Here is a 24,527-nt window from a genome sequence, read left to right as displayed (position 1 = left end):
CGTCTTATTACCCATTGTACCCGATCTCAGAAGTTTTCCTTGAGTGAACTGAGCATTTCATGTTAGGGATGCACAAGCGTATGTGAACCTCTAACTGCTCAAGCAAAACAAACTGATTTTTATAAAACGGTTAGTGGTATAATTCTTTAAACCAGTCAAGTAACTGGCTTCAAAAATATTTATGTTTAAATATAAACATTTCAGTATACATCATCTACATCCTTTAAAGAAAAACATACATGAAAATTAAACTTGGAAAAAAAATGCATTGAAATGAATCATCTGTTAAATACAGAGTAAGAAGTAAAAAAAATATATATCAGAATGTTCTTCTCTGAGAGACATCTTTGCCATTCTCTGTAAGTGCAACACAACAGTGTTGTCATTTTGATAGGTGTATTGCAAATCTCCCTGCTGTGTGAATTGAGACTAAGCAATACAGTTTTTGTAAAGCAAGTGTAAAAATATAGAGAATTGAACAGTATTTTAGACACTTTCTTTTACATTCTTTCATGTTAAGGTTAAAAAAAAACAGCAAAATTTGTTACTCCTGAAGAATTAGTACTTTAGATAAATTATATAATAGAACATTTCACAGGATATTTCACGGGAAACATGGAAAGAATGAATTATAGACATACGCTATCATTAAAATAGAAAACTTATCCATTTCAGTTTAAACCACCATGTTTTTTTTTAAACTAGGTGTCACTGCTTAACAGCCAATTAAATTATAGTACTATAAACATATTAAGAGCTCTATTTTTAAATATTGACTTGACAGCACAGAAGGAAATTGCCTATTTTGCCTGCTTTGTTGGGTAGCTTCAAGGAAACAAGACAAGGCTTTATGCAGTGTATCAGGAGCAGCAATGGACAAACAACTTGAACAAAAGCCATAAGGGATGCTGCCACATATGTTTAACGACAGAATTCCAGTAACTGGGATGGTGAAATTATAATCATCTCTGTTTTTGTAGGCATGGAGTTCTGAAATGTAGCCTTAAAGTGTCCTACCAACATTTATCAGATTTAGTTCCCTTAGTGACCAACTGGTATTAAATTTTTGGTTGTACCGTAGCTTACCAGAGAAAAAAGTGAGAACAATAGGCACATATTATTTTTCAGTGCTTGTTTGGAGACAACTGATTTAGATAACTTGACAGCAAGATATACTGAAAGTGCATAGTACAGAATACATCAGATGTGACACCTATTTCGTTCCTGATAAGGCTCCATTCCCTCATCCCAATTTTACACTTTTTGATGATTCATACCTTTCAGGAAATTTAAAGTTTAATATACTAGGCTCTTGGGAAATCTCTCTAGCACCTTCATTCTGCATTAGCATGAATTGGTAATTCATGTGTTACTGAAGAGAAGTAAAAGGAAAGATCTAGAAAGTAAAAGTAATCATTAGTGATAGCATGGCTCTGGATGATATTTTGGCTTTAGGATGCAGTAGAAACCTCCACACAATTATATTACATGGCTTCTGAAATTATATATGTAAGTTTACTTCTTGAACAGGAAATAGAGAAATCAATGTCCCCAACTAACTACTACTCATGCTAACATAAATAACACTTGTGCATGCCTTTATCATATTGTCCTTTATCATATATTTTTTAGTTTGCTGTCTTCCTACTATCCAAAATCTTCCCACTACTTCTCTATCATAACACTCAAAACAAAACCTTCAAACAAACAAAAGAACAACAACAAAAACAAGAGAAAAAACTTAACATGTACAGGTTTGGAAACTTCAGAGAAGTTACTTCAATTGCTTTTTTTTTTTTTCTTTCATTTGAAAGTAATGAAATCCAGACAGCAAAGAGAATTCATATGTACACACACTAACACACTACTCCCATTGCCTATATCTGAAGGAGGAAAAATGAGACACTGGAAGTTTTAAAGTACGACCTGTTGGTTTTGTCTGTAATATCAGGAATAGACAGTAGGTGGAAGCAAATAACCTCTTGAAATCTTGCTCAACATTCCTATGAAAGATAAATCTATTACACTGACCAGGTTGGTCAGGTATTTTACACACATCCTTAGCATCCCAACAAGTGCTAAAACAAATTAGACCGTTGCTTCATAACACTGTTTTCCAATTTTCTAAAATGATGCAGAATGAGAAATAAAAGGGTATTAACAGATTTAAAAATCTATGAAGTGGAGACGGTTCCTTTGAATGACTAAAGCATACATAAAATTAACCCAATGTTAAACAAAAAAAATGTAGAAATATTTGAAAAAGCACTCATTCAAACTCTGGGTTACTGCTTTGCAGTCTTCCAAAAGGGGGCCTACAAGAAATTGTGGAGGGACTCTGTCTGGGGGGCGAGGAGGAGGGTGTTGTAACAGGACAAGAATTAATGGTTTTAAACTAAAAAAGGGTAGATTTAGGTCAGGTATTAGGAAGAAGTTCTTTAGTCTGAGGGTGGTGAAGCCCTGGTCCAGGCTGCCCAGAGGAGCTGTGGGTGCCCCATCCCTGGCAGTGCGCAAGGCCAGGCTGGATGGGGTTTGGGCAGCCTGGGCTGAGGGAGGCGCATGCCCATGGCAGGGGGTTGCAATACTTAAGATCCCTTCCAACTCAAACCATTCTGTAATTCTATGATTTTTCTGGATATTTATTAAGTGCTTAAATATATCAAAGCCCTGAATAATTGAGCAAAATACTTAATCTTTTTCACTGTCCATTATCCATTATATTTCATTATTGCTGTTAACAAACAGGCTACCAGCAGAAGAATTAATTTGAATCTCATATTAGTTCTATTTTATCCAGCCCAGAGAACAAATTAACCATGCAATAATACTTACTGAAGGAGAAAAGAAATGAAAAATGAAATCTTAGTATGTGCCATTCAAGTCTTTACTAAGTTCATCCCCAGAAACTGAAGGAATCATGCACAAGCCTCATCATACTAAGAAACCAGTCCCAGGATTCCAATGGTTTCAAAAGCTGCCATGTCCAAAGTGTAAGAAAATAGTTGTATTAATGAAAGCAATAGCTTTATCTCCATTTACTAACACTTCTGAAGCAACAGAGGCCTCTGTCTAACAAGCTACAAGCAGAGAGCAGGAGAAGACTGGGTCGTTTGCATCTTTCCCTGTTGTCATTCTCAGGGCTGTTTGTCTGGAGTCCAAAAAGAAATCAATCTGACCAGTGACCTAAAGGTTTCTCAGTCTTTGGGGAGCTTACTCTTTTTGTTTCTAGGTAAAAGTAGAGAGTTTAAAGAATGGTTTAAAGGATTGTTGGGATACTGAACTGAGAACTTTTATATTAAAAAAAAAAAAAAAAAAAGCATGTAAAAATACTCCTGTATTTTTATATTTTTAATATACATTTGAAGCAACTCCAACATGCGCCCTTCCCACACATCCACCCACCACCCGGCTGTGAAAGCAGATAACCCAATCTCTCATCTGATTCTAGAGTTTTGTTTGTGTTCATTTGCAATTTTCAAAGCTACCAAGAGCTGAAAACTTCTTGACAGATGAAAAGCTTGACTTTTGTCATTAATATAGACATGTTTGAAGGAACTTGTACATCCGGGAAACTTGTACATCCGGGAAACTGCAGGCCTGTCAGTTTGACCTCAGTACCAGGGAAGCTCATGAAGCAGATCCTCTTGAGAGTCATCATGTGGCACTTGCAGGGCAAGCAGGCGATGAGGCCCAGTCAGCATGGGTTTATGGAAGGCAGATCCTGCTTGACGAACCTGATCTCCTTCTATGACAAAGTGACGCGCTGGGTGGACGAGGGAAAGGCTGTGGATGTGGTCTACCTTGACTTCAGCAAGGCTTTTGACACCGTCTCCCACAGCATTCTCCTCAAGAAACTGGCTGCTCTTGGTTTGGACTGGCACACGCTTCATTGGGTTAGAAACTGGCTGGATAGCCAGGCCCAAAGAGTCGTGGTAAATGGAGTCAAGTCCAGTTGGAGGCCTGTCACTTGTGGCGTCCCCCAGGGCTCATTGCTGGGGCCGGTCCTCTTTAACATCTTCATCAATGATCTGGACGAGGGCATTGAGTGCACCCTCAGTAAGTTTGCAGATGACACCAAGTTAGGTGCGTGTGTCGATCTGCTCAAGGGTAGGAAGGCTCTGCAGGAGGATCTGGATAGGCTGCACCGATGGGCTGAGGCCAACTGCATGAAGTTTAACAAGGCCAAGTGCCGGGTCCTGCACCTGGGGCGCAATAACCCCAAGCAGAGCTACAGGCTGGGAGATGAGTGGTTGGAGAGCTGCCAGGCAGAGAAGGACCTGGGAGTGATGGTGGACAGTCGGCTGAATATGAGCCAGCAGTGTGCTCAGGTGGCCAAGAAGGCCAATGGCATCCTGGCTTGTATCAGAAACAGTGTGACCAGCAGGGCTAGGGAGGTGATCGTACCCCTGTACTCGGCTCTGGTGAGGCCGCACCTTGAGTACTGTGTTCAGTTTTGGGCCCCTCACTACAAGAAGGACATCGAGGTGCTCGAGCGGGTCCAGAGAAGGGCGATGAAGCTGGTGAGGGGCCTGGAGAGCAAGTCCTACGAGGAGCAGCTGAGGGAGCTGGGCTTGTTCTTCCTGGAGAAGAGGAGGCTCAGGGGCGACCTTATCGCTCTCTACAGATACCTTAAAGGAGGCTGTAGCGAGGTGGGGGTTGGCCTGTTCTCCCACGTGCCTGGTGACAGGACAAGGGGGAATGGGCTAAAGTTGCACCAGGGGAGTTTTAGGTTAGATGTTAGGAAGAACTTCTTTACCGAAAGGGTTGTTAGACATTGGAACAGGCTGCCCAGGGAAGCGGTGGAGTCACCATCCCTGGAAGTCTTTAAAAGACGTTTAGATGTAGAGCTTAGGGATATGGTTTAGTGGGGACTGTTAGTGTTAGGTTAGAGGTTGGACTCGATGACCTTGAGGTCTCTTCCAACCTAGAAATTCTGTGATTCTGTGATCTGCTTGCTGAGAAAGCAAACAGACTTGGGCATATGAGATTTTCCCAATTCTTTTCGTTTTCTCACCCTTGATTTATTTGTCCTTTTCTTAATTACACTCTTATGCAGAGACACATAAGTCTTCACTGCAGAGAAACAAGCCTTCCTGTGCCTCAGCTCATCCAATGTCTTCAAACACGTTTTCATTAGTACAGTGGGAAAAAAAAAAAAAAAAAAAACCTTCTGAGTTTATCTTCTGTCTATGCACTTAGATTATAACTGCACAAAACAACATACAAATATGCAGCATTTTAGGAAAAAATGCATAGTATTTCAAGAGATTAATTTATCACACAATTATCTAGGAATTTGCTGCTCAAAACTTGAAGAACACCAGGTTAAGATTGAAATTTAGGGGTTAGCAAATATTAAATCTTAGAAAATCACCATGAAAAACTATATTAAATACAGTTACCAGTTTGAACAGCAACAAAGTTTCCTATACACAACACTCCTGACATAGCAGTGTCTATGCTGACACTGATTAAGAATGTGGTAGCAAACGCATGAGTGAAGACTGCATCCAAAAGGCTATACGTTAATGTGCAAATTAAAAAGAAGCTCTGATGAGTACAGTTACTGCTTTAACATCCTTTAACATCCAGGAGAAATAAGGAATTTTAATAGACTGCAAGCTATTTAGAGTGGCAAAGGCACCAATTTATTTTCATACTTTTTAGTAATTACTGTCAAGAAGAAAGTGACTGAGATGTGATCTATTTTCCTTCTTATATGCCTGATCTAAGGTATACAAGACCAGTTTCCTTTCCAAGACCTGCAATCTATGTAGTAATGAAGACATCAGAACCCAATTCTATTCCTAATCTTTTTAGGAAGGTCATAAATTGGAAAAAAAAAAACAAAACAAACAAACAAACAAACAAACAAAAAAAAAAAAAAAAAAAAAAAAACAGGCAAGATTGGAAAAAAAATAAATAAATCTGATGAACTACACTTAGTCACAGTGCCCCTAAAAAGAAGCTAAGACAACACAGAATTGAAGCCTGCTAAGGAAAGTAAGCAGGGACAAGAAATGTTGGTGCCATGGATGTATTCCTGTTCAACATCCATCAGCACCTAGTATCTCCAGCACATGCTCTTCACGAGCATGCAGAAATTCAATCTTTACCTTCCACATAAATGCCTCAGTACCAACATACACATAACTTTTGAAGTAAGCATACAGGTAAGACTTATTCCTTCCATTTTATTTTTTTTTGGCTATTTCCCCCCCAAAAGAGATGCTAAGGCCTACATATATACTAACATGCCCAGAACGTGTTCACTAAGAACAAACGGCCCTGGCATATTTTGCAGAAGGACAGTTCTGTCTCAGTAATGGTTGAGACAAACTACAAAAGGATTGTTTAGTATATTTTCCTGTTGTTGTTGGTTTGCACATTATAGACTTTTTGTAATTTTTTTTCCCAGTTTAATCAAGTTACCCAAACATGAATACTGAATAATATCTAAGCTAAACAATTTAAAAATAAAATAGAACCAGTACATCAGTTACAAGTTCTGAAAAATTTATTACATCAAAACCGATTTTTGATAGAGCACAAATGGCAGTGCTCCTCAATTCAGAATACTTCCTTGATGAATTATTTTCAACCTACAATAAGTGTAACTGTGGAGATTTCCCTTAAACTAAAAATACATTTCTCCCTCTTTCTTTATGAGAGGTTAATACAGTTTTATTCAATCTGATCAGTTTTTTTGAACTACTTTATTTTTGCTAGATCTGTTTAAGATTTATTATCCTAATAAATTCTGAAAGGGTGTTTTTTGTTTTGTTTTTCCCTTTAAAGACTTAATGCAAATTCTGAAGCATAGAGGAAAAATATCCGCAATCTCTCTATGAATCCTTAGTTTTAGCAACTACAACTAATCAATCCTGCTATCATTTAAACCAAGATGGAAGTATAGAACATAGGCTGACAAGTAATACATGTTCCTTATTTTGCTGTTCATATAGCCATTAACTACAAAATAGTGTTATGTCTTGTCATAGCTGAACATAAACAACAAAACAACAAGTTTATGGCAGTATCTTCTACTAAAATAGGAGCTGGTATTCTTCAAAACATACTTCACTGCTTTTCAACAGTTAAGACTGAAAGGATGATAAAAAATATGGATTTAACAGTTAAAACTAATATATATTTTTTATGAAAATAGGAAGTATTAAATGCATTTTTAAGATAAATTGCTGGTAATTCTCAATTTTAGAAAAATCATGGATATTATGTTTGGAAGATACATGCAATTTTGGTTGCTGCTTTTATATAGCCTTATTTTCAGTTTTCTTTTTAAACATATGACAGTTCATGCACATAAAGGTTACCCTTAAAAACATCTGAGTCACATAAAAAGTCTCATGCATGAGCTATTGACTCGTGAAAGAAATATAATAGATCCCAAAGTAAAAATAATGAAACTACTATAACAAAACAAAGTTGTTAGGATGACCAATGTTAACAGAAGAAAATGCGGTAAGTTCTGTTATTTCCCTTTGGAATTCTCAGAGTGCTGTGGAATTATAGTCATAACAGGTATACATTTTAAGAGACACAATAAAACTGATTGATAATGAAGAACTTTCAAGTAAAATAATCTAAAATTCACTACCAGCTTTGTTTCCTTGTTTCTGTAGCTTTAAATTCCCACTACCTGTAAAGTACCTTTTCACTTCCTGTGAATTTTTGACTTTTTAAGCTAGTTAAATATGATATTTCTGCATTGGTTTTAATTTACTCAAAGTAACAAATTAAAACAGCGTCCAATTTTGCAATACAAATACTGAAAGTAATCATCACCATTTAAACTGCTCTGCCTAATGATTATTAATGATGCAGCCTGAGAAATATGTTCTATGACATTATGTGATGAAATAATAATATTTATTAACTTATACCAGATTGTTTCATACTACTAACATCATGTTCACTATATCAGGCAGGAAAGATCCACTTCTTGACATGGTGTAATTATATAGTAAAACCAACATCAAGTTGATGTTTTAGAGATTGAAATGCAGTACAGAGTTTTCTACCTAAACAACACAAACACTGAGATTCTGTATCACAGCTATTTCACAAAATACTGCCTGTACAGGCCACTTTAGAATGCTAATGTTTAAAATAATAATTTACAGAATCACAGAATTGTCTAGGTTGGAAGAGACCTCAAGATCATCGAGTCCAACCTCTGACCTAACACTAACAAGTCCTCCACTAAACCATATCCCTAAGCTCTACATCTAAACGTCTTTTAAAGACCTCCAGGGATGGTGACTCCACCACTTCCCTGGGCAGCCCATTCCAATGCCTAACAACCCTCTCAGTAAAGAAGTTACAAATAAAGCTTCAAAAAAAAAAAAAAAAAAAACGTCAAAATTATAAAATAGAGGATGATAATCAAACAACAGATAAGGCATACATTAATTCCTCTTGTCCTCAGACCTCCTGCAATTCTGAAAAAAAGAAAAAAAAAAAAAAAAAAACTTCACTACCCAAGTGTGTGCACTTCTTCTGAAGGCTTCAGCTCACCACACTTTACATAATTCCCATCTGGTTTCTTTAAAAGTAAAAATACCTGTTCTCAGTTGTCACTCCCAGCAACTACTTTATCAACAACTGACTGCTGTTTTTAAAACAACTTGGAAGTTCAAAGGAAACTTTAAGAGTCTAAATCCACCTAGAAAATAATATGGTCATTTCATGCACAATTCCATAACTATATAAAAAATTACCCTAATACTAAAACTAGAACTAAAACTAAAACTAAAAATTACGTTAATACTAAAAACTAAAACCAGCCTTACCAATCTCTGAAGCTGCTGCAGGCTTTTTTGTTGAGGTTTTCCATACCCACCCCCAGCAGACATTGTCTATGCTCTCAACTATATTGTTCTCTGAAAAGCAATATTTCTTGATCTAAAAACCTTGGCATTTACTTTATGACAAAAAATGGCTATTACCTTTCCTGCAAGACTGAGTAACAGCCCTTCATTCTAGAAATGAAAATCACAATAACTACAAGGCACTATAAGACAATCAGCTCTGGCGCTGGCACGGTCCCCAGCGCAGCGGGACATGGGAGAGTACAGGGGGTTCTGTATATTCCTAGCCATACATGATGGGATGCAGTATGGGCATGAGTGCATCTTACTACTTGTAGACAAGATTGAAGAAAAGAACAAAGGCTTGAAGACTGATTAGCAGATTTATTTCAGACTTTATATATGTGATATATATTTATATGTGACATAATTATATATAATATATAATAATTTATATAAATATATATATAATATTATGTATTATATGTATATAAAATAACTATATGTCATAACTATAGACACGTTAGCATGGGGGGAAAAATAAAAAAAAACTCTTGAAAGTTACTTGCATATAAAAAGAATATTAGAAGATATTAGAATAAGTTATCCTTAGCGAAGATACTGGATGGAGCACTCTGAGTGACTATCATGGCTCTTGCCATCTGGGGGACATAAAGTTCTTGAAACATAGTTAAGATATTTTAGAGCCTTTGATACAAATAATCATTTCTTATTTAAAGTTAAGTGAAAAGTATTTTAAAGTTCTAAAATAAGCTATTGCGCATTGAAAGTAAGTCAGAAACAGACATATTCATGAAGTAATTATGACAATTTTCAAGTCAATGCCCAAACTTCAGAACACAGCTAAAACCAATTTCATAAGCCTAAGGGTTTTCATTTCCCAATGCAGTGCAATCAATACATTGTTCTACTTAAATTGTGAAAAAATGAAATATAAGTGCTATTTTGTTATTTCTTTTAATTCAAATTCAAAACAATAACATCACTGCATAAAAATGGAGTGCAAATATAAATGTATAACTACAAAAAATCATAAGCACTAAGGTAATACATAGAAAAAAGTGTCTGATTAACTACACTTTTTTTTTTTTAACATTAATTATCAAAAATATTGGTTAAGTTTATATAGGTATTAGCTTATTTTTCTCATTAGAATAAAACCGCAGAAATTTTTTGCTAGCCAGTCAGATTGACCATGTCTCTAGGAAAGCAAGTAAAAAGCATAGCTTTAATCAAGAGTAAAAGAAGTACAAAACTGCATACAAGTTCAGTTTGCTTATACAATTATAAATGTTATGAACCCTTTTTAGTACGATAAGACAGGAAATTTTTTCATTGTCTGAAACAACTGAAAAACTGACAATATAGTTTTTTCTACTTAATGTCTCATTAAGGACAATGATCTCGATCTTTTAGTAGCTTAATAAAATATTTATGCATCTTCTCATTAGCAAGAAGATGAGTATAAAAAAAGGTAGCTGTCGGAACTCTAATCTAAAGATGTCCCATTCCAATTGGTTTTCTTTGCAGAGAACTATAACCTTCAGGACAAACAAAACTTCCACAAGTAAAAGCAAATTAAAGAAGTCAAATCTGTTCCAAAGCTATCACTTCTTATTAAAAGTTACCATTTTTACTTTTCAGGATCCAGAAGAGTGCTGAGTGAAAACAGATTAAGATAAACAGATAAAACATACTCCAGAATAAAAACATCAAATATGGTTTTAACAAAGAGGTTGGACTTCAGCATGTTTTACCCTAGATATATCCTATAAGCTTTAGAATTTAGCTTTAGGAACTATCAATTTCTTTAAAATGAATCACACAAATAACATACATTAGACAAAAATGGATGCTGCTACAGGTTGCCTTTTGTTTAGCCACGAAACTGTTGAAGATGAACTTCACACTCAGTACAAAACTTTATCAGTTTTATTTTTCTGTAGAGAGAACATTAATCATTCAAAGTCAGAGATAAGAATTTGCTAGGGACTGTTCTTGAACTGTGCTTTACCTGAACTATTTCATTTGAATATATATATTGAAGAACTATTCTAGAGACAATGTCCTAGGCAAGACTTGATTGTGACTTTTCCAATGATTTTTTGGTAGAAGATAACCAGTTCTCAAACAGAATGACTTTATGTTATGTTTTCAGTGAGATTCAGTGAGATTCACAATTGTCTTCTCAGAGCCCAAAAGGAATTTCTTATCAAAGCTACAAAGATAACCCAACCCTTAGAGAAGGGGAGCGAGGCCACAATTTACCTCAGAACAATGAACAGAAAATCTTAAAAAAAAAAAAAAAAAAAAAAAAAAAAAAAAAAGGAAGTTAAAGAAAGAGATTCAAATCCTTACCTTACTTAATTCAATTCACACACTGAAGAACTTCAGTCTTCTATATAACAAGTAAATATCATACTTTTAGGTTAGATTTTTCTGGTGGTATTTTATTTTTGTGTTAATTTACACTTAGAAAAAAAAAAAAAAAGATTTCCCTTAACCAGCATGACAAAAAAAATGTAGATTTTAAGCAGATAGGAATATTGTTTACAATTCTGTTTAATTAAGGTTTAATATAAACATTAAGAAATATTCTAAACCATACCATAAAGGAATTTAATTGTAATAACCCTTCACTTTTAATCTAAAAGCCTACTTACAAATGCAATCAAATTCACAGCAACAGGAATGCAATTAGACAACCTATAGCTCAACGCTGGCTTTTGCTCATTTGCAAAGTGCTCCTGTTTACATTTACAATCCAAGAAAAATGAAATAAATTATTCATCAAATACCAAAAGCACTGGAAAGTAATACACATTGGTAGCAGAGCCAGAACAATGAACAAAGCCAAGTTCCATAAATAGCTAAGGCTCATATCTAGACTTGACACATGATGCTACAATACCCTGCAGGACAACAGCTGAAGAGAGAAACAAAAATGTAAATAAAGCTCAAGAACCTCTTTCACACCACAGATGTCCTGAGACAATTAACAAGTCACTATTTGCTTAGTTAAGTAATGATCAGTTTAAAACAAATCTAATCCCCATACTTTCACCAGCATCCAAACACTTGCTGAAGTGACAGAATGCGATTCATGTATTGCCAACTTCATTAGCTCATTCTCATGCCAGTCCCCTATATCAGAGCAACAATCCTTTCTCTAATCCCATCAAGGGGCTTTTTTTTTTCCAGCTTCCATCTCCCACTGACTCAGATAGGGGAATCAAATACTGAATAATACATTCAATGAGTTACTTAATTAGCTGGGTGAAGGTGAAACTGAAACAGCTGAGTCAAATAATGAATAATGAGATGTCAAGCACGGTAGCTTAGACGAAGGAAGGATTTGAAAGCATTCTTCCTGACAAAAAGACGCACGGTATTTAATCTTTCCCTTTCAGTCCCTCCAAAAATATCAGTCTGGGGGCATATTCACAAAAGTGAACAGGGAAGAAGTAGGAGAGTAGAAATCGCTCACTGTACAGCAAGTACAATTAAATAAGTAATAGTCAATTACTAAGTTAGGAGTAGTTCAAAACAAAACAAAAACAAAAAAAATCTAGAAAAGTTAAGTCAAAAATGCAAAACTCTTGTAATATAGTATGACGATAAACCAAGTAGCTATAAATCTTTTCTCATTTAAGGAAAGATTTTGTTCTGCAGCAAATCAAATGGAAAACCAAAAATCTCACTAATCTATTAATTAAATCCATTGTTTCCCAAATTGCTATTCTTAGTAATGGCATATCTGTTCTTCTGCCCTTGGCATTAGTTGCAGAAGTCTGTAATCAGACGCTATTTATTACAGGCAGAACTAGTTAATTAACCCGTGCTTTATTTCTGTGTTTGGACAAAAGACTTGATTCATCCCCACCCTGCAGTCTCTAAATGATGATCTTGCCAGGAGAAAGGAGTACAACGTCGTGGTTTAACCCATAGGAATTCTTCCAGTGACTCTGCTTGAAGTATTCTGCCAGGGACCCTGGGCAATGGCAGATATTCAAAACATTTATTTGCAAATGGGGCGGGACAGTAAGGATTGTACTCATTTATTAAGAAAAAGAATAACAGGTACAAAGTGTCAAATGTTGAAAAAATCGTACACCTCAAACACAAGGTTAGTGCTCAAACCGCAGATGGATAGCTGTAAGAAAAAGACAGAACAAGATTTTTCTTCTGATTTAAACTCCTCACATCTATGAAATAATTTTAGTATTTTTAATTTTCAGACCCTCCAAAAGATCCAACTGATACTGGCATATCCCTACATTACTGCTGTATACATATGATACACTGCCTGTGTATCAGTCATCCTTGCCTGAACATTACTTTCCTGTAAAAGTAAATGAAGTGGAAAAAACTATATAATAGGTGTAAACAGAAGTGAGTGTACGTCATATGGTATGGGATGTGTCAAACTCAAGCCAGTTAGGAGCCATTATTAAGTTGTTAGAAACAAGAGAAGTAATGCACAATTCATGGTAGTCTGAGCAGTACTCAAACGAGTGTCCTACAAATGGCAAGTTCTACAACGAGAAGAAATAGCAGTAATGCCTGGGGCACTGGCTCACCCATCATCAATAAGACAATCATCAGATGGCTGTTTTCTGCAATGACTGCTTAATAAATCGTCTTTGTCGAGTTTACTCAGCCTGATTCTCCCACTCTGAGCACACACATAGCTCTCAACTTCCAACATGCCCTAGATTTGCCATATTTTGTTAAAGGCCCTGCTCCCATCAAGAGTATCAGAAGGATTAAAATAACTTACAAACAAAATGGCCAATTTCTATCACGTCAGAAATACAATAATTATTTTCAGGTCTTCATAAACCTCTTGCATGTGCATGTAGATAGAGATTAGGCTATTTTCCTGCCACATTACTTATTCATAAAATGTAAATACCAGGGAGTTCCACAGCACAGTACTTTTCTACATTACCTGCAGCAGCAGCAGCCTATCTGAGAAAATCTGGCTGTATGGACTGGCCAGTTCAGGCACAAAACCCAATTCACAGTGGCTTTGTATCTTGAAAGACCTCTTGGCACCACTGTATTTCCCCTGGCTGCCTTAGGCTCTAAGCACTTCATCATGCTTTGGCCTTTACTTCAATTCATAATACAGAGCTGACGCTGAAGAACTGAAATAAAAATGTGCATGGGGAAAACAAAAAAAAAAACAAGTAAAGTAAATGACCAGTATTCATGACTGTAAGTGAAAAGAACAACTGACTAAAATCGTCTTCATAATTCACCAATATCTTATTTTTATTGTTTTTTGTTTTGATCATTAATTCTTGGAGTTATCCTGGTGTTTGTCTTGGAAAAAGCTTGATTTATCTATTCCGTTATCTATTCCAGCACAACAGTCCATCATCTCTCTGTATCACAAGATTAACATAAATAGACTATGGCACTACCAGAAGTCATGCAGTGTTCTAAAGTATATTGATCCTCTTCAGTAGATTTATATATATATGTATATATATATATATATATTATTTTAAAAGAATAATAATTAAAAAGGCCCAGACCGTTTCTTTATTCCTTAGCTTCCTTCTTTTAAATTGTCTAGAACAGACTTGTGCAATAGCATGCTTACTTGCTTCTCAGTCAAAATAAGAATGTAAAGTTCTGTTTCTTAATTAAATTAATGATGTAAAACATTAAAAAAAAAAAACAGCATCACATATGCAAAGCCAAAAATATTGCTATGATATAGTGAATATAAGTGAATATAATAAGAATATTCCATACTGTAGCCATTGGATGTAGAGTAAATGCTTTCTGATTAGACTCACTGCTGAACACGTGCCTCCATTTAGTTGTCAGCAGTTATCAGGTAACACAAACTATACATGGAGCTGGAACTAATTTCTACATAATGCAACTGCAGAAAAGGCTTGCAACAACAATGGCAGACATATCATTAAATGGGCAAATGTAGAAACATAATTAAATTAACTGATAATCATCTCTCTTCTTCTATCCAGACTCTAATTTAATGCACTTGCAAATGTAATGAGGTTCACTGAATTGAAAAATACTGTGGAAATAACAGAAACAAGATTAAATTAATTGCAACACATACTGATAAGAAAGCTTGTTTCAAATTATGTGAAGCACATTTCTGAAAGCCATTAAAAGGCTAGTCACATATCAAGCACCTTGATGACAAATAATATATTTTAAATTATTTTTTCAGCTGGAATGTCACTGTGTTTCATATAACCACAGGTGAATTGTTTAGTCTTCTCTCTTATCCAAGTCTTCAGGTAAGAAAAATGTGAAAAATGCTTGGGCAGTAAAAAATTAAAATCTGGCCAACTACCAAAATTATTTCTACTCCACTCATTTCCATGCAATATCACTTTATAAAAATTAAGATGTACTAAATGCATTTATACCTTGCAGCTGCTTGGCTGAAAAAAATGTTATTTCCTCCTAAGAAACCAGAGTTTAGCTAATGCAAAAAAAAAAAAAGTCAAAAAGTATTCATTTTGAGTACAAAACGAACTCAATCTAAGTACTCTCAGATGTGCTTGGAAGTCCTCTAGATCATTCAATGTCTCTGAAGCAAGATCAAATGCAAACGAAGCACCCTGAAAGATTTTTATTGAATTTGTCCTTATAAAACTGAAATGATAGGAAGTCCATCATCCCCCTAGATAGCCTATCCAAATAATTAAATGTATTTGATGCTTTAATTTCAGAAACACGGCGATCATTATACAGAAAATAAATGAAATTTCAGATAATATGAAAGGAAGTATTGCCTAGTGTGTTACAGTAGACTAATATTTCAAATAATAGTGGGAGCTACAAGGCATCCAGTGTCAAGTATTTCAGTTGAATGGTAATTCTAATTTGTATATTTCCTTATTATACCAAGATTAACAACAGAGGATTTGCATCGGTGTGCAATGACAGGCTCCTTAAGTTTACATTCCCCTGACACTAAGACGGCACTTTATGCTGAAGGGCAAGCAGGAGGCATTAGCAAAGGTTTCATACAGTCACAGAATGGTTTGCATTGGAAGAGACGTTAAAGATCATCTCATTCCAACCCCCTGCTTATGTTTCTTGAGTTAACATTCAGAAGTTGGCAATGATCACTTTAACTTTTGATTTCTGACCAGCAGCGTGCTGCAATGACAAGAGTAATACAAAATCACAGCTGGGTAGGACAGTCTCTGAGTTAGAGGGCAAAGGAGAAGAAAAAGTACAGGGCCAGGGTATTAAATCACAGGGCATCATCTTTTAACATCCAGGGCATTCTGGTCCTAAATGTACAAAGGTTAAAGCACACACTTTGCCTGAAGAAGGTGAAAATTTCACTAAAATCATCTTGGTAAAATAAATGAAAGATAGCTCAAAAGATAAAAAAAATTGATGAAACCAAACTTTTTTTCACGTTCTTGTTCTTTCAAAAAGCCTTTCTAAAAAAAGCTATCCAAATGATGTTCTTTCAGTCATTTTACTTATAGTCTGGATTCATCTCCCCTGGTTTTGACTGCTAGTTAGCCATGCTGTCTAAGTATCTATTGGTACCAGAGACAGGCTGCCACTGAGAAGTATCCCTCTCTGCTGACACTGCAGCTGAAGAACAGAGCTTGAATAGCTAGTTGAGGCATGCTTAATATGTTTGAAGTTAGGTAAAATAATCCCATCCTGTTTCCGCTATAAATATCCCTTCCTTTTTTATGTCTTTCAGTTATTTCTGAAGTACAGAGCTACATATATATATATATATATATATTAGAGAGCTATAACATGTTTTTCTTGTTAATAGATTTTTCTAAAAACTGAATTAGCTATGAACTTTAATAAATATTGCTAATTGGACTTTCTATACTAAAATTGGTCATTATTTGTTAAGTATTCCAGTCTCAAGGAAGAGGTATGGAGATAATTAAAGAGAATTCCTGAAGAGTTTAGTTGGTTACAAGTAAAGCTTCTAAAAGGAAGTTATCTGTTTATATTGTATATATCTAATTATTTACAAAAAGCAAGCACTGTACTGGTAACAGATTTTTTCTCAAGGTGGCCATATCCAAATTTATTTTCTATTTTCAACATGCCTTCAGTATAACTTCAGTTCCAAAAGATTTGGTCCTAAGATCCGTTAAAAATTGGCAATAGAGTAGGAATTGGTGTTAATTAGTCTGGGCTTTCTCCCAAATCTCTACCAATTTAACAATGTGTTTAGTGCTATTAAGCTTACACTTTATAAATCTTTATTTACATAACAGAAACAGAAAATGGAAAAGAAAGGAAAGAATGGGATGGAGAAAATGCAAAAAGGCAATGATTGTAGCTGAAATTGAGAAGAAGAAAAAAAAAAAAAGACAGCTGCTTCATTTCCATCCCCTTTAAGCTTATCAGCACATATAAGCATTTCAAAATCCGCCTCTATGTGAGATTTACATTATGATTTTCATTATCAAAAATATATTTTAAATGTCTCGTAAGTGGGCAGACAGAACTGAAATCTCATACGGTTGATGATTTACACACATAAAGACATACACTACTGGCACCATTTATAGTATAAGATAGTGAATCTATTAGAAAAATAGTCTAATCTTATTCAAGCTGAACGCAAAATTTGGAAACTTGTAGGAGAAATAGGAAGCCTATTACAGAGCCCCAAAAGAAAACACTATACACAAAATACAGATTTTATGCTTTAAAATATCGACCCATCCAATTCTGTATCTTTCTCTCTGAGGTCATATCAGATGCTTCAAAGAAATAAATAAAAAATAGCCTGTTTCCCTACTTACTGTGTTTCTTCAGGTCAGTTATGGATAATCTACTGTTAAGACAATATCAATTTATTTTTAAAACATTCCTGACTCTATCAATATATCTAAGAACAGTGATCCCACAGCCTTTCTGGTCCTTTGCTCCAGTGTTTGTATAACCTCTTAGTAACATTTTTTTCCTAATAACTGAGAGGAAGGTCCTATGTTGCTGCTTGCATCCATCACCTCTCCTGCTTTCATTGTGCACTTCCACAAGCAGTCTGGCTCTATCTTTTATATACCATTGCCTAGCTTGAAGAATATAATAAAATACCCTCTTACCTCCCAAGCAAACTCAGTTCTGACTCTCACTATCCATCATGTGCTCCGAGATTCTAATCATCTGCTTGGTCCTCTGCTCACCTTCTTTCACTACATCAATAACTTCTACCAAATTTAATTTAAGTAGCACCTGATATTTTGCATAATAAGCATTATGTCCTCCCATATGTGGAAATTCTCCTGAAAATGAAGAGGAAATCATTGTTGATTGATGTAATGATTGGACCAACACTTACAAAAATTCCTTTGAGAAACTCCAATGTTTCCACACCGACTGTTCTTAGTACACAGAAAGAAAGCTGATGATCAAATGCTGCAGCTCTGTTTATTTCATATTTAGTAATTCTACTGCATGATGAAAGGTGATTGTTATTCTCCAAAACAACTAAAAATACTCTGTTTTTACTTGAGAGGATGCAAAATCAGACTTATGAAAGGAAACACTTCTGTGCTAGCCAAAAACTAGATTAAAGTTGGACTACAATGGAAAGCATATCTTCAGGGCTGGGAGGACTTCCATAAAGTACCACCTTCCTGTATAGTAACAGAAGCTGCACCTGCTGCATTTTGCCTGATTAAGCCTTCTTTCTCAACAAAATCTGGTGGTTTTAGGAGGTGGGGCTACAGTAGGAATTTGCAGATCAGAAAATAAGCAAGCAGGAATTTGAGGGTGGGGTCAGTGAAGGTATACTTCTGTAGACTTACAGGGTGAAGAAAAAAATCAGAAGGGGAATAAAATACAGCAAGGGTCCCAGCAAGTCTGGTGTCCCAGCAAGTGCATGCAGAGGGACAGTATTTAAGCTCCCAGCTAAGCCTCTAGTGAGCTCAGTCATCAAATGTCCTGGTGACAGGACGAGGTGGAATGGGCTAAAGTTGCGCCAGGGGAGTTTTAGGTTGGATATTAGGAAGAACTTCTTTACCGAAAGGGTTGTTAGGCATTGGAGTGGGCTGCCCAGGGAAGTGGTGGAGTCACCATCCCTGGAGGTCTTTAAAAGATATTTAGATGTAGAGCTTAGGGATATGGTTTAGTGGAGGACTGGTTAGTGTTAGGTCAGAGGTTGGACTAGGTGATCTTGGAGGTCTCTTCCAACCTAGATTCTGTGATCCTGGAATCTGAGCACGAAATGTAATCACCTAGGAACAGAAAGCTTTAGGAAAGATGACAGATACATTCAGAAACAAGTGACCAGTGGCAAAGGCAGCAGGGATAGAAGGCAATTAGTTGCATTGCAGCAACAGGAACTCTTACAAGCTTTGATTGGTCTTCCCTGCCCTCATTGCCACATGTATCATGGCTAGAATTGTTCAGAGGGTAAATTTGTAAGAGAATGGGAAATAATTGCCTACAACTATAACATAATGGTAACCTCAGTTTATAAAGATGATGAAATGTCCCTATCCAGCTGGAGAGAAGATAATTTTTGGTGCAAACATTGGTTATCCTAGACCAATGGACAGAGACTGAATAGTCAATCTAAGTACTGGCATCTCTCAGATACCCAATAAAGCCACATTTTTGATAAACCAGAGCTGAAAACCCAAGACAGAAATTGACAGAAGTAGTGGTGGTGGTGGGGGAAGGCAATAGAAACAATACCAGTTACACCATGGTTTCAAATTACTTCACTTACTTATGCTGCAGCCCAACAAAACCATGCTCCTCACATTTTATTTATTTTTTAATTACATCTTGGAGACACCAGTATGCTTATTCCTAAAATATTTGTAAAAGTAGAAACACAGACTGTAGAAATTTTGTGTGTTTCTAAAGGAAACATAACTTGTGGTATGCTTGAAAAGCTACTACTACTCATCAGCTCGTGTCTGCAATAGATACGTATGGACACTACATATGCTTATAGAAAGCACTTTTAACCAAAAAGTAGTGATGTAGCTAATTACTGGATTTCCTACATACAGTCGCTCATAGAAAATTACTCTTCGTCAAAACATAAATTATTAAACCAAATAACCATATGGTTATTTGGGAAACATTTGAGGATTTACAAAAGAAGAAAGTAAAATTGTCTTTTAATTATCTCTTTGACCTATATCTCTATATATCTCTTTGATCTATATAAATCTGCTGAATTTGTGATAAATAAAAATAACAGCACTGAAGTATCCTTCACCAAACCAACTGACCTACAGCCAAGAATTAAAACTATTACAGAGATAAACACCTAGTAAATGTACAGTGCAGTACATACGTCCTCATGTTATAGTCAAAAAAAAAAGGTCACCTTGAAATATAATTGTATAAACTGAGTTTAGACAACATACATCTGGAAATAGGAGGTTTCACTCTTCCCACAATGACAAAAAAAATCTTATTAAAATAAAAAAGCAAACAGTAAACTGAAAACACTACTCTATAAGGAGATAAAAAAAAGGCAAGCAAAAAGCAAAGCCTAGAAATTCAGATATATAAAATAATGATAATTTAGTATGGTTTCTTATTATTTTATATTTCTATTCTGATTTTCTTGTGTAAGTTATTGGTTTCTTGGTATGACGAAATAAATGAGCTAAGTGTCAGGTGTTTTGAAGAGTCAAGACAAAAAGATTGCTTTGCTGCGTGCCTTTTATGAACTGTATAATTCAGCATACATTGGATTTTTTTCTTTATGTAAGTGGGCACACATGCATATGTGTGTATGTGTCTGTGTGCACACAGATATAGGTGGACACCTATAGATTACAAGGAAATTATCACACAATATGAAGAAAAAGTAGAGAGATAAGGAGGGATCTGGTAACATGAGGGGCAGAAAAAAGAGCCTAAGACAGCGTGAACTTCACAAAATCATATTTAAGACATTCACATTAGTGTTTTGAAGAAGAGATAAGAATGATGAGATACCAGATTGGGTATACTCTGACAGGGAAGCATAGGGAGTGGAAACTAGGTTGAATTTTTAAGAAGCATTGGCATGTATGACAAGCTTAAGAGCGTAGATAAAAGCTTATAAAGACCAAGGCTTAACAAAGACCTTTCTGGTTATGAAAGACTACAAAACATTTTATGATTTTTATGTTTAAAAATAAATAAATAAATAGACTATTACTCAACAGAAGTAAAAAGGAAAGCTATCAATTGTCTTTGTCTACCTGTTGACATCTTTTTTTCCTATTTTTCCTTCAAAGGATGCAGTTAGTTGAGATGTTAACATGACAATCCCACAAAAGAACAAGATTAGAAAGCAACAAATTCTTGAATACCTGAAAATGACTTTTTTAACTCAGATACTTGATTTTTCTTTAGGACATATGAAGCAATTTCAGAGGCCCAGAAAACCTTCTATGATGTTCTGGAAAGTTTTTGGAAGACTGCAAAAGAGGAAATAATGTTTATTCTTAAATTAATTTATCTCCTTGAAAAATACTGGATTAACTAATTACAACTTTTTATCAGTTCCAAAAGCTAAAAAAGTATTCAAATAGCAATCCATCAAGAAAATACAAAAAACAAAAGTATCACCTCTTTTTCAGAGAACTCCAAAACTACAAATCTCTGGCATTTGTGACAGAATTCTGGGGTAATTTCACTACATATATGACTTGTTCTTCTACTTTTCCATAACTATCAGTATGGACAAGATTTTTTTGCGCTGTGTTTACCATAGGATGTTTAAGTGTGCCTTGCTCCCTGTTCTGTCAAGGCACCATGGGATATAGTGCCATTCCAATTTATGGAGATGTTTTCACTGCTAGTGTGTGAAGGCATGCATGCAAATACATTCTTGTAATATTCCTTCTTAATTAGTAAGATTGGATGTAAATCAAGGAAAATATTAATGTAAATATCACTGTATTTCTCAACTGCTTGTCAAAATCAGATTATGCTTTTTGCTGAAGATAGAGAACACTCCTAGCCACCAAATGAAATATTCTATGCTGTGTTGTTTAAAGAGTTTGGGTTTATACGTTCTTTTTTATTAAATTCAAACACAAAATTGAGAAATGGAATATGTCATTTCAAACTAGAATGATGTTTAGGCCCCTACTTTCAAATTTATTTCTTCCAATTACTAAGGTAAAGTTCAGGGACGGTGTCTTTTATGCTAAGGGTGCTATTTGACACACCACTAACTGCAATTAAATTGCCTCGCCAATTTCGTAAAGTCTAGCCTCAAAATGAGTGAATTAGGAATGGTTCTCTTTTTATTTCCCTTTTATTTCTTCTCCTATGCCTACTATAAATACTTCTACCTATTGTGAACACATAACTTTATTTGCATTGATGAGTCTTAACACAAGAATGAGAAAATGGTAATTGAATTTCAACAAAGCATGTTCCCAGACAGAACAGACGTTCAGCAACCAGGAATATTATACCTTAACAACTGTTCTAGATCCGCAGTACATTTTTCATAAAATCATAAAAGCACATGTGCCTATAAAAAAATGCAGACAGAACTGGTATCACAACTACCAAACGAGGAGGGGAAAAAAAGCTGCAGCAGACCAAATGAGGAGGGGAAAAAAATTTGCAGCAGCAGGCTGATGAAATTTATACAGATGAAATGTGTAAGTTAGAAAGTGATATCTATGATACATATTCCCTAATCTAAACTGATGCTAGGAGCTATAACAGCATCTCCTACTCCAAAGGGGGCTTTCATCATATATGTGGCTTGCAAAGGTTTTAGAACATTGAATCTTAAAAAAGAAATTAAAAAAAAAATAAAAATCAATACAATTGTCAAGTTCTGCAGCTGTTCAGAATCCTTAGCAGTCTCAAGAGGCAGCTCACTCAAATTTCAAGCCTTCAACCATAAACTTTCTTAAGCTCTGTCCTGCCAGACTGAAGATGTGGATTGCAATTCACTTTTACTGCTGCAGCAAATCTGACACCAGCTCAGCATTTGCAATTCTAGACTGTGCAGGAGACAACACAGTTGAACAGTAATAGTAACTCAATTGACTTCCCAGAATATAGCACAGTTTATCTAGGACAAGTCCAGGACAGAGAAAACATATACATCAATCTACATGTTCACCAAAGTTTACCTGCTACATTGGCTGCTTATAATTCTGGCAGGCCCAGAAGAAATAAAAAATGGCACGTTCTTTGTTCTTGTCAATGTGTCTGGGTTGTATGTCACTTCTTGGTTTAATGGCCTCACTTTTAGCAGACTATTTTTTACAACACTCCATTCTTAATTACAAGGCTTTCTTCATTTGATTTGTACTAGAGTCCCTCCACAGTTTATCGGTTTGGGGTTGCAATTAGTTATGTCCATCTTCTTTCTCACAGAACGACTTTTTTTTTTAGATCACCTAGAGGACATAGAATAGGATCTCTGGCCCAGCCCAGTCTTTACAAACCTGATGTAGTCAACTCAAAGATACAATTATTCCTATTACACTGACACAATTATTGTTATGGAATCTGCACATATACTATACTTGTTTCTAGAATGTCACTTAATTATTCTCTGCTGGGATGCTAAGTCACCCTCTGAAAAGGATAGGATTTCATCTTCTTTTCCAAAAGAATAAGGCCAATGCACAAGACCTGATTTAAAATTTTAGTTTAGTATGGGAGAAGTCCACAAGCAGAAATCTTTCTAGAAAGCTTAAATAACACCTTAGTTCATGTATACTTGATCTTCAACACAGTTCAAAAACATGTACAATGGTAACAATATAGAGGAGGGGGCGGAGAGAGAATGGAGCCAGGAGAGACAGGGAGAAGAATGGGGAGAGCAATAAATGAAATAAATATACTCTGATACTTTACAGAAAACATACCCAAAACAAACTACTGTCCATTATAGTGGAACAAAGAAGTAGGCTTTGGATTTTATATTAATTGGCATGGCAATTAATAAGACATATAGCACATGGTAAAATCAGTTCTGCCATCTGTGTTAACTGTCCTCAAGTGGAAAGATTGCATACTTGCCATGTTCATCAGCGTTAAGATTGCTACTTCATGCCAAGTTTTATTTTATTAGCTCCTATTAGTTCCTATGATACAAGTCTTTCAATATTTCTGTTTAAAACTTTTCATACCAATATCAAGAACTCCACATAAAAATAACAAAAACACATTGTGCTGAAACTTGTAGCTAACCTTATTGCCTTCAGGCTATTAGTATCCTGTGTTGAGTTTGTAAATTGATTTTCCTAATTATTCACAAATGAATACATTTCTTACAAATGCTGCATATAATTCAGAAATACTGTTAAAGGTTACGCTATAAGAGTGACAGATATATCAAGTGGCTTCACTGAAGAGTATGAAGATATGAGACAGCAAAAAGCATAACATATTTAATTTTAAGATCAAGAACATGACAGAAAAAAAAAAATAAATACCTAAATAATTGCAGGTGTTTCAATTTAAGTTCTGTTTGCCTTTTTTTTTTTTTTTATCTCTGCATCTTCCAATAGCCATATCATTGTGCTGATAATGCTTCCAGCCAAAGACTACAGTTATTTCCAGTACAACATCATAATATTTTATAAACCTGAATCATTTCCCATCACCAAGATCAAACCATGTGTCTCAAAATTCATATCTGTCCTCTTCTTACTTGATGGTGAGCTACATGAAAATGATTGGTGT

General features: G+C 35.3%; 1 protein-coding gene across 21 annotated transcripts in view; it reads right to left on the bottom strand.

Annotated features, from left to right (window-relative positions):
• Positions 1 to 24,527, bottom strand: part of RBFOX1 (RNA binding fox-1 homolog 1) — an 881,332-nt gene that overhangs the window by 614,505 nt on the left and 242,300 nt on the right. Inside the window, exon 1 of one of the 21 annotated variants that reach the window (XM_068698981.1) lies at positions 21,173 to 21,255. The exons of 19 other annotated variants lie outside the window; for them this stretch is intronic. The gene's annotated coding sequence lies outside the window, so the exon portion shown is untranslated. Of the gene's footprint in view, positions 1 to 21,172; positions 21,256 to 24,527 lie in introns of those variants that run through there. One more of the 21 variants, XM_068698960.1, reaches the window with a different exon arrangement.

The sequence above is a fragment of the Anas acuta genome, chromosome 15 (genome assembly GCF_963932015.1).
Source record: "Anas acuta chromosome 15, bAnaAcu1.1, whole genome shotgun sequence".
Taxonomy (NCBI): domain Eukaryota; kingdom Metazoa; phylum Chordata; class Aves; order Anseriformes; family Anatidae; genus Anas; species Anas acuta.
Note: the sequence above shows the minus strand (reverse complement) of the source record. Positions and strands in the feature narration are given on the sequence as shown.